Source organism: Grampus griseus, assembly GCF_964374135.1.
Source record: "Grampus griseus genome assembly, chromosome: 15".
NCBI classification, from domain to species: Eukaryota; Metazoa; Chordata; class Mammalia; order Artiodactyla; family Delphinidae; genus Grampus; species Grampus griseus.
The window spans coordinates 77,840,572-77,857,350 of record NC_139009.1 but is presented as its reverse complement, the minus strand read 5'-3'; the positions used below and the strand labels follow the sequence as shown (position 1 = coordinate 77,857,350).

General features: G+C 47.9%; 1 pseudogene across 1 annotated transcript; it reads right to left on the bottom strand.

Annotated features, from left to right (window-relative positions):
- Positions 1–13,167: 13,167 nt before the first annotated feature.
- LOC309833624 (phosphatidylethanolamine N-methyltransferase-like) lies at positions 13,168–13,625 on the bottom strand (annotated as a pseudogene). The gene has a single exon. The product of its transcript is annotated as a phosphatidylethanolamine N-methyltransferase-like (transcript).
- Positions 13,626–16,779: the final 3,154 nt, after the last annotated feature.

The following is a 16,779-nucleotide window of genomic DNA, read 5'->3' as shown; positions in this document are numbered from 1 at the left end:
CATTGCTCCCTGCTGGCTCTGCACCTGCCACCTGACAAGTTTAGCTCTGGACACGAAAGGCATTTTGTTTAGAGACGATCTGTCACCACCACGCTGGGCGATAAACCAGTGCCCACAGCTCTCCTCATTGCTTCGCAAGCCTAGCCTTATACCCGCTGGGCAAAAGCTTCAGGGTGGACCCCTCCCTCTCCTCGCACTTTCCCCACCACTTTCCAAAAACACTACGCTTTGGACTCTCTCTTGGTTCCTGTGGTACATGCTATGGAGGCTTTAATTCTTTCTCTTTGTTTAATGTTCTCATCTTCGTTTGCATCTTTCCACTAAAACTTTCTGCAAACAGCTGCCCACCACGAGGAAGTGTGTGCCGTGGGTACCACGTCGGGGGACAGCACTCCAGGCCCACCACACCAGGCTGGCTGGGAGCAGGCCCCTGGCGGCAGCCCGGCCACTCCCACTGTGTGAGACACGTGTGTGGATCAAATCCCAGGAGGCACGAGAGACTGCCTCAGGCTGAGGCCAGGGGTGCCTCTGCATGACAGAGACCTGTTGACAGCTCTGGGGGGAGCACAGGACCTGCAGGAGCTCGCATTTTGATTTAGGTTGCAGGAGCCTGGGGTGGGATGGCGATGGTTATGCTGGCGGAGGGGCATGGGAGAGGCCAGAGGAGAGAGGAGAGAGGTAGGCATGGGGACCAGAGAGAAGGGGGTGGGAGTGGGAGGTTTCTGAAGAAAACACTTGACAACTAGAGCCAGCAGGGTGTCCAGGAAACAGCTGCTGAGGGGGAGACGTGGGCAGCCAAGGGTCACTCCACAGGTGAGGTGATTTATACCGTCCTGGGGAGGTCCTTGTCAGGGTCTGAGTTTGGGCAGTGAACAATCTATCACAGCCATCCAGCACAAGGATCTGTCCCTGTGCTGAAAACTGGACGTGGACACCAGAACGTGTCCTTTTTCATCATGGCCACTACAACCTAGGCCCTTCACAGCATAAGTTTCACCCTTTAGAATCATTCTGATAAAACCTATTCTAACCACAGCATCAGCGTCATACGGCTCACGTGGTGTATGAAAACCTACTGCAATCCTCCCCCTAAACTTGCACGATGTATCCTTTTATCTGGCAGTACCATGTTATCACATATTTTTTATACCATCATGATCTCTCCGCACCAATGAAAAAATGAAAAGAAATATTATGCATCAACACTTCCTTTAAAAGTTTTGCTATTGAAATTTATGGTTACCAGGGGATAAGGGGGGAAGGAATAAACTGGGAGATTGGGATTGACATATACACTACTATATATAAAATAGATCTAATAAGAACCTACTGTAGAGCACGGGGAACTCTACTCAATACTCTGTAATGGCCTATATGGGAAAACCATCTAAAACAAGAGTGGTTAGATGTACATGTATAACATTCACTTTGCTGTACAGCAGAAACTGACACAACAGTGTAAATCAACTATACTCCAATAAAAAACCTTTTTTTTAAGTTTTGTTACTGAACTTTGAAGGAATCATTGCAAATGATGGTGTCTCTTGGGGGGCCCAGGGAATCTTCTGCATCCCAGGGAGGACTTCCCTGGGAAATGCTCCCCAGCGAGTCCGGCCCAGCTGGAGGCACTGCCTTCAAGAGAACTGTCTCTCCAGGAGCTCAGTGCCTGGGCCTCGCGACCTGCCCAGGACATTTAACTTCCTGCCAGGAAGTTGCAGTGAGCAGTGCTGCAGGAGATGCTCCGGAGAAGGGGGGGTGTGGGGGGAGAAATAGGAATGGGACCAGCTGGAGAGGGAGGGAGGGAGGACAGAAGGGGCTGTGGGAAAGGGAGGAGCTCCGGTGACAGCACAGCAGGCGTCAAGGGACCAGTGGACAAGCCCCCCCCTTGGGGCTCTGGACACAGTACAAGGCGACTCACAACACCAGAGGGACCCTCAGAGATGCCTGGCCTGACCACCCCGCCTCTGTCTGCTCCCTTGCCTGGGAGTATCTTTTCCTTCTTGCCATCTGATAGTATTTCATGATTATTCATTTCTTATCTGTTTCCACTACTAGAATCTAAGTTCTGTGGCGGCAGAGTTTTATACACTCACACAGACAAACACCGCATTATTCATCACCATGGCCATCATTTAACCGTCCTGGGAAACCTGTGGGTATATGTGATTGTGCTGGCTTTACAGAGGAGGAAGCTGAGACACACACACAAAAAGAAAAAGCAGAGCTGGGGGCTTCCCTGGTGGTACAGTGGTTGAGAGTCCACCTGCCGATGCGGGGGACACGGGTTCGTGCCCTGGTCCGGGAGGATCCCACATGCGGTGGGGCGGCTGGGCCCGTGAGCCATGGCCGCTGAGCCTGCGCGTCCGGAGCCTGTGCTCCGCAACGGGAGAGGCCACAACAGTGAGAGGCCCGCGTATTGCAAAAAAAAAAAGCAGAGCTGGGAGGCACGCCCAGGGCTGTCGTGTGGTTTCACAGCCCCGCTGCTTCTCCTCCAGGGAGGACCCTGCTCGCTGTTAGCAGCCGCCCAGAGGGAGTGGGGCCTGAGCTGGGCAGCCAGCAGCCGAACACCCCCCGGCTCCGGGGACCACCCAGCTCTAGGGACCGGAACTGGGAAGAGACGGGCAGCCATATACCATCATATAGTAGAGCATCCTCACTGTATGGATATAAGTGATGGAAATAACCTCGAGACAGATGATAGTAAACTATAGTAAAATCATTAGAAGTGGTAAGTTTTGAGTTCATGACCATCTACTACCTTTGCTTTGGGTATAATTTATTTAATTGAAGACTTAAATAATTTTTAATAATGGCTGTGGGTAACAACCAGCTCACCAAATTCCTGAAGATCTCCCAGTTGGCTCTGGTGAGCTAGCTGGCGGCTGCACACATCTGTCTGCTGAGGACGGAGGAGGAGCTGGGGCCCAGAGGGGCCGCCGGGGGCTCTGCCACGCCCACACTTCCGGCACGTGGGTCCCACAGGGCTCAGCGCTCAGGGGCTCCCAGCAGCAAGCCGGCGCCGAGAGAGGGGCGGGAATCGCGGGCGCTGTGCATCCCAGCGGATGGCTGCCGTTCCCACGTACGCTGGGGGAAGGGAAACACACTGGCCAGCTGGGGCTCCTCGGGAGTTTCAGGGATGTTGCTACAACGGGCCACGAGAGAAACCGACTGTGGGAATGTGCTAGAAGGGCAGCAGCCGGAGCACAGGAGCGGGGGGTGGGGGGGGGGACCGTAGAACCTCCTGGAAAGACCCGGAAAGAGGCGGTAACGCTGGTCCCACCACCTCCCAGAGCCACCGACTGGATTCCTAGCCGTGAGCAAGGGACTCACGTGGAATTTCTAAAGGCTGGAAATGTTGGGTCGTGGGGAGGGAGGTACGGAAGAAAGGTGGCCGCAGTGGACCCTGACTCCCCACTTTCGTGGCTCTGAACTGTGCCCCACAACTCTCCACCTTGGTGAAGCAGGAACACTGGGACCCCCCCCCCCCCCCCAGCTCCGCACTGCCCAGCACCGTTCCTCCCGCACCTGCTGGCAAGCCGGGCCGTAAGTTGCCCAGGTCTCAGGCCAATATCAAAAGGTGACCCACGACAAGACTGACAGAAGCGTCAGGAAAAGAGGACTCCAGAGAGGTGGGGGCTGATTCTAGCCTGGCCTTGGCCTTGGACCACTGTGAGACTCATGGACCCAGGAGCGGGGACCCGGTCCAGATTATCTCGGAGAATCAGCGAACCTCAAATGCTCACAGCTGCAACCAGCAGAGAAGGTGAGAGCAGTGACTAAGAGGAGCAAATGCGCGGCCTTGAGAAATGGGAGGCTTGCCAGATGAAATACACAATGCCCAGTTCAATGTGAATTCCAGATAAACAACAAATGATTCTTAGTATAAGCGTATCCCAAATGCTGCACAGGACATATTTATACCCAAAATTATTCATTGTTTATCCGGTATTTACATTTCACTGGATGTCCAGTTTGTCTCTTGCCAAATCCGGCAACCCAAGAAACAGGTCTAATGCATCCCCTTACAGGGGCCATAACCATACCCTCCCCTCAAAGGCAAGACAAAGCTTTCACACGCAGTCGGCCTCGTGGGCTGTGTGACACCCCACACGTCCCTAGACCCACAGTTCATTTCATGGCTCAGGACAGGTGACCGGGACAACCAACGTCAGTGTGAAGTTGTGGCACAAGTTTCTGCACCTGTGCCAGAGGCCTGCGTTCAACTGCCCCTCAGCCTGTGAGTCTGGAATGATGGCCATCATCCCCATTTTACAGACCAGAAAACTGGGCTCCAAGGGCCAAGCCAAGAGGAGATTTCCAAGATTTGAAATTCTTTTTTGCATCGCTTTACTCTCGTGTGATCGAAGAATCCCATGCTCATGCTGTCGCATGTGGAAAGTACAAGTAAGTTACAAGAAGCCGAAAAATGGCTTTCCAGCCGGGCTCCTATGAGCCCTGACTCACCGAGTGGGCTGTGAGTTCTGCTGGGCTCCACTGCCATGGGGTGGAAACATGCCCTCCTTGACAGTACATAGTGAAAATGTGCAACTACATAATAGGTATCACGAAGGACAATGTCTAGTGCTGAATTAGCTAGGACAATGCCTGTCAGTCCGCCGACGGTGAAAAGGAAGATGAAACCCAGGGCTCACATCATGGCTGGGGATCATTTAATGTTACCTCCGTGGATTGTTGCCCGTCAAGGGGGTGGAAATGAAGGACCAAATCATGCCATTTTGCAGAGCCCAGTTCTGCATCACTGGTGCTTCTCACTGACACCAGGCAGTGGGGAACAGAGTCCTGACTCCCCACTCTCACAGCCTCACTCAGTCTCTTTGCTTCCATGTGAGGGTGGGGCTCAGGTCCCACTGGTCTCCACTGACACTACCTCGTGGGAAAATCAGAGCATCACTGGCTTCTGCGGTGGGAGAGTGAAAGATCTGCTCCCCGATTGCTTTCCCAGTGGGGGAAGTGGGGAGAAATCCCCAATCAATAGAAATGGACTAGAGGCCAGACAAAAAATTCAAGCAAGGCTTTACTGGGGCCCCGATGCAGCACCGGGTGTTGGGTGGGGGTGGGGGGTGGGGAAGCGAGAACAAACAACAGGTTCCCTTGCTTGTTCGCTGGCTGAGGTGGGGCGAGCTTGTTCCTTGTATGGGGTGAGGGTAGGGGTGTGTCCAGGGGTTGGACCGGAGGGGTGGCTTAGGTGTTTTGCCCACCGCTTAGGTGGTGTCGAGTGCAGGGGGGCATGCGCAGTACCCTGCTTTAGCTCCTAACACCATGTTTTTGCTCCTGCTCTTCAGAAGTGGTAGCTGAGGTTTTGTTTGTTGTTGTTTTTGTCTTTTGTGTCTTTTGGTCCAGAATTTGCCCCAATTGTGCCTGCACACAGTTATTTTTAATCCCACATAGTTTCTTTGTATTTTGTAGCTCGAGGAGAGGTGTGTCCAGGTGCAAGTTTTGCAGCACTGCCGCAAAAGGTCCCAGGTCCCAGACCTGTCTCACTACCTGCTTCTACCAGGTGGGGGATTGGGTAGAAGGTCAATCCCCCAGCAGGGGAATCAGAGCGTCCTCACATGCTTCCACCTACAGGACGTGGGAATGTGTAGAAGATTATCTCCCCTCTTATCCTGGAACGGGAGACAGTTTTTTTGTTGGTGTTTGACTGATACAGAGCTGGTAATATGAAAAGGTTTTCTATTCTGCTAGGCTGCCGTCTTCCCAGTCTTTTGACTCGAAGAAGCAGGTTTTACTTAGCTTTTTTTGTTTGTATCTATTTGTGGTTCTGAGTTACAAACTTTTCCAACAGTTTGTGCTATTTAGGAGGCAAAAGAAATTAAATTCAAAACTCAAACAGACAATTCCCCACCATGTTATTACTCAAGTCTTGATGTCCCTAGACAGTTCATCTTCTTCTTTCCCCCTTTCAGAGCCTTCCTATGTTTGCTGTGTTATGTCCAGAGGTTTTTTTAGTTGTAAGTGGAAGGACCTAGAAAGAATGCAGCTACTCCATTTTGACCGGAACTAAGAACCCAAATATACATTTCTTAAAAGCCAGCAAATGTTGAAGTTGAAAAGGAAAAAAATATTGCCCACAGACTAATTTTCTTATATCTAAAATATCATAGGTAGAATCAGTTTCAGCATAGCTTGTGAAATCTCCAAATTCTGAATTCTCATAACGAGTTTGAAATCATTCCATCCAGGAATGCACGGGTGAGCCACTAATCTCTTTTCTTCTTCTGTGGTAAGAAGTTCTCTTGTTCGTGACTAATTTCGCATTTGGTTACAGACTTTCCTTTTCGTTTCTCTGTAATATTTCCTCCTCCCAGTGCGACCTCGTGGAAGTTCCCTTCAGTGCCCATTCACTGGGATTCTCAGGAGGAATATGGGGCAGGGGCTCTGAATTTCTAGGTGGTCTTCTGTGACCTGGTTCTGCTGTTAGATCAGAACCACAAGTAAGTGTGGAATAATGGTCGTTTTTCTTCAGCTCCTTTTCTGGAAGAAGCACAGTATCTGCCTTTTGTTGGAGGTGAGATGCACTATCTCCTGACTGAAATTAGAAATTTGCATCGCTGTCTGTTGTTTTTCTAAGTCACTTTTGTTTATATTTTGTACTCAGAAACATCAAGAATGGACCCTGTTTATCAGTTTGTGGAGATAACTGTGTGCTCTTCTCCTTTGTACCGTTTATTTCAGCTGGATTCAACATGCAACACTTATTACTCGAAGGTATGCAGTGATTCTGAAATAAACACAGGCTTTTGCTCAGTTTCTGGGCTTTTTTATGTTGAAAGACTTGCTCTGTCACCACACTACGTGATTTTCCCCGAATGCCTTCTGAGAAGCGTGTCATAATTGTAGCTGTTCCTGTGGTTCAGTCTCTCTTGAAAAAAAAAAAAATGTTCTCCAATAATGGACAGAAAATACCTTATGCTGCATTTATTCATTTTTCTTATGTGCATTTCTTTCTTATTCCACAAGGTGGAATGACTTGATTATGATAAGCTGCTCCATTCTAAGTGTCACTGTTGCCATTTGAGGGGGTCGCGGCTTAACGTGGAACCTTAAAAAGAAAACGTACAAACGTGATACAAATGAACGTATATCCAAAACAGAAATAGAAACGTACAAACCTGATACAAATGAACGTATATCCAAAACAGAAATAGAAACGTACAAACGTGATACAAATGAACGTATATCCAAAACAGAAATAGAAACGTACAAACGTGATACAAATGAACGTATATCCAAAACAGAAATAGACCCACAGACATAGAAAACAAACTTGTGATTACCAGAGGGGAAGGGGAGGGGATAAATGAGGAGTTTGGGATTTAACAGATACACACTATTATATATAGAATAAACCACAAGGTCCTAATGTATAGCACAGGGAGCTACATTTGATATCTTGTGATAAGCCATAACGGAAAAGAATATGAAAAAGAATGTATATATGTATAACTGAATCCCTTTGCTGTACAGCAGAAATTAACACAACATAGTAAATGAACTACAGTAAAAAAAAAAATCGTGTTCCTGCAAGCAAGAGCAACCATTTCCTTTTGTTCTCTTCTTTCACATGGGGTTGAATTTATGGTACTGCCATCTTTATCACCATTTGTTTGGCTTAAGTTGAGTCTGCTCTGGGTGCTGGATCATTGCTGGTGTGGATCAGAAAAAGTACAGAGCGCCAGAAGAGAAGAACTTATAACAAGCACTTACTCAGCGGACGCTGCGGTGCCTCTAAAGCTGGCCCATGCCGGCTCTTTTTCCAAAAGACGTTTTGAGTTTACAGCGTGTTTTCTGTGCACTGACTCTGTTCCCCACAGCTCTTCTCGAACGGTTTGACTTCTTCAGTAAATACAACCCTCTGTGGTTGTTGCTATTGTTGTTCGAGAGGGTATCTAATCCATGGTCCTTGAGAGCTTTTTCAACTAGAAATGTTCCTCTGTTTGCACACAACTGGGTCTGGAGCCTTAAATGAATGTCCGCAAGTCTGAGATGAGAGGTACATTGGCTTCAGTTGTACATGCTGATTCTGGACTTGGTACAAGAGAAATCTGGCCCAAGGTTTATGCCAATTTCGCCTCCTTTTTATTTGAAATAAGATCACTGATACTGGGCTTCCCTGGTGGCGCAGTGGTTACGAATCCGCCTGCCAACGCAGGGGACACAGGTTTGAGCCCTGTTCGATCCCACATGCTGCGGAGCAACTAAGCCCGTGAGCCACAACTACCGAGCCTGTGCTGTATAGCCCGTGAGCCACAACTACTGAAACCCGCGAGCCTAGAGCCTGTGCTCCATAAAAAGAGAAGCCACCGCAATGAGAAGCCTGTGCACCACAACAAAGAGTAGCCCCCGCTCTCTGCAACTAGAGAAAGCCCGCTTGCAGCAATGAACACCCAATGCCTGCAAAAATAAATAATAAAATAAAATAAATAAATTTATTATTTAAAAAGATCACTGATACCTTTTTTTAAATTGGAGTATAGTTGATTTACAACACTGTATTTGTTTCAGGTGTGCAGCAAAGTGACATATATATATATATATATATATATATATATATATATATATATATTCCTTTTCAGATTCTTTTCCCATATAGGTTATTACAAAATATTGAGTATAGTTCACTGTGCTATACAGTAGGTCCTCGTTGGTTATCTATTTTATATATAGTAATGTGTATCTGTTACTCCCAAGTTCCTAATTTATCCCTCCCCTTTCCCCTTTGGTAACCATAAATTTGTTCTCTATGTCTGTGAGTCTATTTTTGTTTTGTAAATAAGTTTATTTGTATCATGTTTTAGGTTCCACATATAAGCAATATAGGATGTTTGTCTTTCTCTGTCTGACTTCATGTAGTATGATAATCTCTAGGTCCATCCATGTTTGCTGCAAATGGCATTATTTCATACTTTTTTATGGCTGAGTAGTATTCCATTGTGTATATATACCACATCTTCTTTATGTAATAAGGTAACTGATATCATTTTTTATGATTTTTTTAAATTAATTAATGTATTATTTATTTTTGGTTGCATTGGGTCGGTTGCTGTGCGCGGGCTTTCTCTAGTTGTGACGAGCGGGGGCTACTCTTCGTTGCTGTGCATGGGCTTCTCATTGCGGTGGCTTCTCTTGTTGTGGAGCATGGGCTCTAGGTGTGCGGGCTTCAGTAGTTGCAGCATATGGGATCAGTAGTTGTGGCTCTCCAGCTCTAGAGCACAGACTCAGTAGTTGTGGTGCACGGGCTTAGTTGCTGCACAGCATGCGGGATCTTCCCGGACTAGGGCTCAAACCCGTGTCCCCTGCATTGACAGGCAGGTTCTTTAACCACTGTGCCACCAGGGAAGCCTGGTAACTGATATCTGAGTTCTTCAACTCTTCCTCCCAGAGCTTTAATCACCATTTTTCATCTTTTCAGAGATCATGACAGAAGGCAAATGAAGGAAACATACTTCCTAAAGTGCTCACTTAAAATTTTTTCCAATTTGTTATCCATTTTCACAGATTTTGAACATAACATGTTTTTGTTATTTGGGTTTATACTTAGATTCCTCTCAGAAATGCCCTTTTCTGTGGCTCTGGGATTCATGGCAGCCGTCGGCACCCACGTACTGAATCCAAAGAGGCTCCTCTGTACCAGGCCCCTGAGAAGACACAGCACTGTTTGCAATCGAGATGCCTGCATACCTCTTCACCCTGGCCTCCTTCCCTCAGTGCTCTGGCACTCCAGCCTCCTTTCTGTCCTTGAAATACATTGACTCTCTGCTACCCCAGGACCTTTGCACGTCCATTGCTCTGCTATGTGCTCCTCCCTGGGTCTCCACAAGGCAGCTGCCCCTCACCACTCGGGCCTCACCCCCACGCACACACATCACCGTCAGTCACAGCCCATTATTCCACTCAGCTTCCTTTGTGGTGTTGGTGTTCGTTTTGGTAGCTCTTATCAAAATTAACTTACCCTGTGTATTTTTGGGTTAGCAACTCAGCATCTTGCTCCCTTGTAGAATGTAAATTCTGTCCTGGCAGGAACCTTGACCATCCCCTTTTCAGCCATGCGATGATAACAGTGCCCAACACCTAATGATCCTTGTGCAAATATTTGTTCGAATGCATTGTACTGAATCCAATTGAAATGACTTGAAAGGAAATTAATGAAACTATTAAAAGGTGGATATATTTTGGCTTGACCTGAGGGATCGTTCAAGAGAAACGAAGATGTTAAAATTAAGTGCTTGACATGAATTGCTCTGGATTTGCAGCTAGAAAGGAACTTTCTACTAAAGCTGGATTTGACAAAGGAAGTGGAGGGATCCATCTACCTCCTCTCCTTGCCTCACTCAGCGCCTCATGCATTTGGCCGAAAAGCATTGGAAGATGCCCTGAGGCCAGCTGCCTGCCAGGGGCCAGGAATGGGATGAGGGGGACCCCCTATTCCCGTTTCCAAGACACTTGCCATCTGAACCCGTGGTAAGTGCAAAGGCAAGAATACGCACCTGAGGGCCTTTGGAGCAAAGAGCGGAACAGGTCACCAGAGACCGAGCTCCACAGAGGTATCATGAGGTGACTGGACGGTACGAGCTACAGGTAGGCATCCAGGGACCAACTTTGAAGGAAAGGCACAAGCAGCGGCAGAGTTCATGTGCAAAGATCCAGGCAAGGAGAAAACCGGCCAGGAAGCAGGGGACCAGGAGCCCAGCACCCAGAGGGGGTGGGTGGCCTGTGCGACCTACACAGTGCCTGTCAGCCCCAGGTGGGGGCCAGCCCTTCCCTGTAGAGTTGTTGTCATCGTTCGTAAGAAGAAGAACAGTCCGCATTTAGTGAACGCTTACTTTTGTCAGTTGCCTTGGTGACACGTTACGTATGTTTAATCCGTCACAGCCATGTGACGATGTGGGGACTATTATTCTCTCTACTGGATCTGTGTGGAACGACAGCTTTGTCAGCGTGGCTGGCTTTCCCGAGGTTACAGGGCTAAGTGGCAGGGCTGGGCCAGAGCTCAGGTCTGTCTTCTCGGGGTGTGTCAGAGGGCCTGGACCACTCAGCCAGCTCACAGATCCACCAACACTGCCCTCGGGCTCTCCCACATCAGCCCCTGTCTCTGGGCCCAGGCCCGGCCTGGCCTGACATTGACCTAACTGCATAGGGAGCTCTGGACTGGTTTCGGGTGAGAACAGCACATGAAAGAAAGATGGGGACAGGGAGAGCACACAATCAAAGAGAAGGAAAACTGGATAGGCGGAGCGCCTGGAAACCCAAAAGCCCGGACTGAGCGTGGTAGAAATGCTAAGCACAGGAGAAGAGGGTTTGGTTTGGGGGGTTTGTTGGTTGGGTTTTTTGGCTTTGTGTTTTTTGGGGTTTTTTTTGCTTTTGTTGCTTTTTGTTTGTTTTTTGTTTGTTTTTGTCTTTGTTTGTTTGGGGTTGTTTTGACCGTGCCACACAGCTTGTGGGATCTTAGTTCCCCGACCAGAGATCGAAAGCACCAAGTCTTAACCACTGGACTGCCAGGGAGTTCCCTTATTTTGTTTTTTAAATCATTTATTTGTAGCAATGCTGTGAAACATATACCATCGCCTACTATCTGTGAATCTCAAAGAAACATCAAAAATTGTTTAGATGCTTGTGAGTGGCCTCTGGCATCCATAAGACAAGACTTTCACTAGATAAGGCATGTGACCCCCACAACTGGAAACTTCTCTACTGCAGACTCCGGATGGAAGGAGAGGCATAGGGACATAGAGTGAAGAGCTGGGAAAATCAATAACAGAGGCAACAAGAGGACAGGGAGTGGGAAAGAAAGGGAAAGTTCTCCTCCCGTACCTGTGAACCAGCTCTGTATGCTCTCAAAAGAGCCTGAGTTGTCCCCCTCGCGAACACCAGAGTGTGGAAAGTCAGACCCAAATCCTGATCTGAAACAAGAGGAATTTGGGAATATAGAGAAGGGCTACAAAAGAGTAGCCAACGGATGAAACCAATGACAAAAGGCAAGATAGAAACAAAAGTGAATTCTGCAGAAGGCCGAGAAGGGTTTGCAAGTATATGACGGTGAAAAACAGCTTTTCCGATTTCTAGCAAATAATTTTTTAAACATGTGAATTTCACAACTCAGATGGTAGTGGTTCAGATGACAAGATACGCACTGGACCACAGCAGTTTACGAGGCCACAGAGGACACCGGAGCCTCTCCTTTATGGAGGACCCTCGAGGGAGAGCTGAGCTGACACCTGGCTGGGCTTGGCGGTGGTTTTGCTGAAGCCCCAGAGATAAACGAGGGAGCGAAAGCAGGGACACTCCTAACTCCAAGTGCCCTTGTGCAGAGAGAGATAAATGGGCAGTCCATTTTGAGATCCAAAGGGCAATGCAGAGGAAAGCAACCTATGTGATGGAATTCCACCACAGAAAACCCCTGAGAGGCACATGGAGGAGTGTATAGCACATGCTCAAGTAAGAAAAAAAAAATGTAAATAGATGAGTATGTTGTAGGAAAACCATTGAGCCCAAAGGTTTCATAGGTCATTGTCAAAGACCTAGTGTTCATATTGGGTAGAAATGCTCATTATGAAAAACAAACAAACAAAATAAAGCATTTTATGATGAGAGAGTGTCATGGATCAGGGGTCACAATCTGGTTTTGCACACCTGATGTCTGAATTACAAAATAAAATGATTGGTAGGTACATTTTTAAAAGATAGAAGTTAAATCTCTGGGTAGAAGGATTATGGGAGATTTTTATTTGTTTTCAAACTTTTCTTGGAGGAGTGTGCAATAGATTCATAACCGTAGAGACAGGAAGAGGGTATTTTAAAAGAAAAGTAAACATCATAGCTACTCAGGCCATCTACTTCACATTCTAATTTTTTTTTTTTTTTTGCCAAGAACAGCTTTTACAATTTTAATTGTTTTAAAAAATCAAAAGAATATTTTGTGACTCGTGAAAATTACGTGAAATTCTAATTTCGGTGTCCATGAACAAGGCAGTGGGGCCCCCAGCCACGGCCATTCCTTCACCTGCCTGCAGCCCGGGGACCTCCCACTCTTGTAATAGGGAGTTTACCGACCCCTGTTCTAGGAAGGGGACCCTGACCAGTGCCCTGGGCTCCACGGTGGCACGAGAGCTGACCCATCGCCCAGGCGGCACAGAGGGAGCCCGGGACTTACATGATGGCCCAGCCCAGGTAGTCGGCTGTGCTGCCCCAGTACATGGGGTTGTCCAGGACGCTGAACGGGAACGTGGTCACTCTGGCCTCCTTCAGGATCCCGAAATAGTCGCCTAGGCAGGTCCCCGTGAAGCCCAGAGCCAGGAAACTGGAAAGGACAAACACGCCGCCCACTCCCAGGAGTGCCAGGCCCACGCGGTAGGCCGAGGGGTTGTCCAGGCTCTGGCTCAGCATGGCCTGCGTGGAGCGAAGCATGTTGAGAAGCAGGATGGTGCCGCCCAGCGTGCAGCAGGCCGCGGGGGGGACCTGAAGGCCCCACTCGGCTCTCGGGTCTTAGGTTCCCACCTCGCGACCACATTCCAGAAGAGCGGATTGAAAGCGATGGTGAGGACTGCAGCCACAAAGTGGGGTTCTGAGGGGTCCACGTAGCCCAGCAGCCGGGTCATAACGCAGAGGTCTGCCGGGGCTGCCCTCACTGTCCCCTGGGAGATGAGAGCCGCGCAGCACAATAAAGGGTTACAGCTTGATGCCGGCTTGGATGGCAAAACGGGGGACACTGCCCTGGAATCACATTCTAATTTTTAATGGTCTCCCAATTAGACACTGTTCTTAGACACTGGGCTCTCTCGGGCGATAGGACATTTCCTAAGCTGGGCCTGGTTCTCCTGAGAAGCTGCAGCAGCCCAGCAGCAAAGCCAGGCCTCCCAAAGGTGCCTGGCCATGTCTCTGGCCTCAGATCCCTGCTGTGGACGCCAACGTCTAACAGTTTGTTTTCCAAGCCAAGGCGCCTTCTCAGGAGTGGGCTCGTTGCCACCCTGGCTGGAAAGAAGGCCTGTCCGGCCTGAGCCATTCAACTCGGTCACTGGCCTCCAGCCAATGTCTGTCCCATGAGCCCAGGGGCTGCCAGTCTGCTGGGTCAGGAAGCCGAGGGTCAGCGGGCGGAAGTCTGGAGCACACACAAGCTCGCTCCAAGGTCCTCTCATTCTCCCAGTGTTTACAGTTCTCTCTCAAGACAGAGTGCTTTCCTAAATAAAATTAATGATGGCAGCAAAAGTGAAAAACAAACTCCCTCTCTTTCCTTCCCACAGACACCGAGAATTTGAAGGTTCCATGAGAAGTGGGTGGCCCAGCCTGAGAGCAGGGATGGCCGGGAGGGAGGGATCAGAGCCCCCCTCTCCGCCAACGGTGATTCATGGTCATTGCATTTCCCACAATGTAAAGGAACACGGCCTCCTGTCAAAGGAGGACTTCCGTGCCTGAAGATCGAAAAACAAAAATGTGTTTGGAAATTCCAAGTCCAATGGGTAAAGTGTTGGGGCCGTTACAGACCTATGTCTCCACCTGGCTCAAGCCTTTCCTTTGTCTGGCCTTGAACTAGTTCTATCACCTCTCTGAGCGCAATTTCCATCTCTATAAAATAAGGGTAATAATACTAACTTAAGCAGGGCTGGGTGAAAGGGGGGAGGGGTGGGCGGGATGAATTGGGAGATTGGGATTGTCATATATACACTATTGATACTATGTATAAAATAGGTAACTAATGAGAACCCGTTGTATAGCACAGGGAACTCTACTCAGTGCTCTGTGATGACCTAAATGGGAAGGAAATCCAAACGAGGAGATATAGGTATACGTATAGCTGATTCACTTTGCTGTATAGCAGAAACTAACACAACATTGTAAAGCAGCTGTACTCCAATAAAAATTAATAATTAAAAAAAAAGAAAAGGAGAAAAAAAAGAAGGCTTGGGTGAGAATTAAATACATAGCACATTAACTGGCATATTGTATGCCCTCAATGTTTGGTGGTTATTATTATTATCATACACTTTTCCAATGGTGAATGTTGGGAAAAGGAGGCTTTCTCACCAGGGGAGAGTGGGACACAAGGGCAGGGGTTATCATGAATGATACCTGCCTTCCTGACTGCCCATGTAGAGCAGCACTTCCCAACCTTTCTGGCACCAGGGACCGGTTTCATGGAAGACAATTTTTCCACGGACCACGGTGGGGAGATGGTTTCTGGATGATTCACTCGCATTACATTTATTGTGCACTTTATTTCTATTATTATTACATTGTAATATATAACGAAATAATTATACAGCTCACCATGATGCAGACTTGGTGGGAGCCCCGAGCTTGTTTCCACTTGCCACGCACTGATAGGGTTTTGATGTGAGTCTGCAAGCAATTGATTTATTATGGTCTCTGTGCAGTCAAGCCTCTCTGCTAATGATAACCTGTATTTGCAGCCGCTCCCCAGCGCTAGCATCACCACCTCAGCTCCACCTCAGATCACCAGGCATTAGATTCTCATAAGGAGCGCGCAGCCTAGATCCCTCGCATGGGCAGTTCACGGTAGGGTTCGCGCTCTTATGAGAATCTAATGCGGCCGCTGATCTGACAGGAGGTAGAGCTCAGGCAGTAATGCGAGTGATGGGGAGCGGGTGTAAACACAGATGAAGCTTCGCTCACTCGCCCGCTGCTCACCTCCTACTGTGCAGCCCGGTTCCTAAGAGGCCGCGGACCTCTGATATAGAGGACCTTGGAAGGAAAACCAGCCAGTGACCACCGTCTCAGGTCATGCCTGTCATGGGATAGTGATGTGGGCACTGGAATGGGAGTTGGGAAAGTCATGTCACCTCAGACACTCTTCATTGAGGACACAGCATGTGCCAGATACACTATAGAAGCTAGAATAGCAATAGGGTCATCTTGGACAAGTCACTTATTATATATGAGGCTCAGCTTCCTCATTTCTAAAGTCAGGACCAAAACATGAGGTGCTGAAAATAAAAATTCATCGTGAACCGTCAAGTGGCTCTCCAATACGCTGCAGTAGAACTTTCCACACAACTGCGTTCTAAGTTGACACCCTATAAACCACATGTGCAGCTTTTCAAGTGACCCTGGAAACGTATGGATGCCGACTCAGTGATAAAGTATGTCATCAGGGATGCAGATGGAAAGGCACCTGGAAGGTCCATACCTTTGCAGTTGGAGATTCAACTAATGTTTCTTAAACACAAAGCATGAGCCAGCACCCTGCTTGGAGCTTTGGATCCCCTGGGTCTGATGCAGAGAGACAGACTATGCAGTACAAGCCCACATAGGAAGTCAAACGCAAGTGAAGAAACTCCCTATGTGGGAAATCATACTAGTCAGAGAAAAGTGGTGGGGTTAACCGCCACTCAACTAGTGATATAACACTTGATAAATGTCTTATGATCTCTCGGTGCACTTCCTCTTAGCTGAAGGGCGCTAGACCCATCTTTAACGTATCATGCACATTTGTGATGTCGCTGAATGCAGAGGGTTTTCAAATAATGACCTGACTCAAAAGAAAAGGTCAAAATCCAACCTAATGAATTCCAAGAGGACTTGTACAGATTGCTTAGCGTATAAGAAACTGATTTCCATATGTATCTTGTAGAAAAAAATTAATTCTACAATCCTGTTGCTTCTAATTATGCTTCAAAATTCAGAAACTGTAAAAAAGTTAACAGTTCAACTACATTTCAAAACAATAACAACAACTTTTTCATGGCAAAAAATAATAATAACATGGACAAACTAGGATATAAATGCAATTAATAACAAATAATG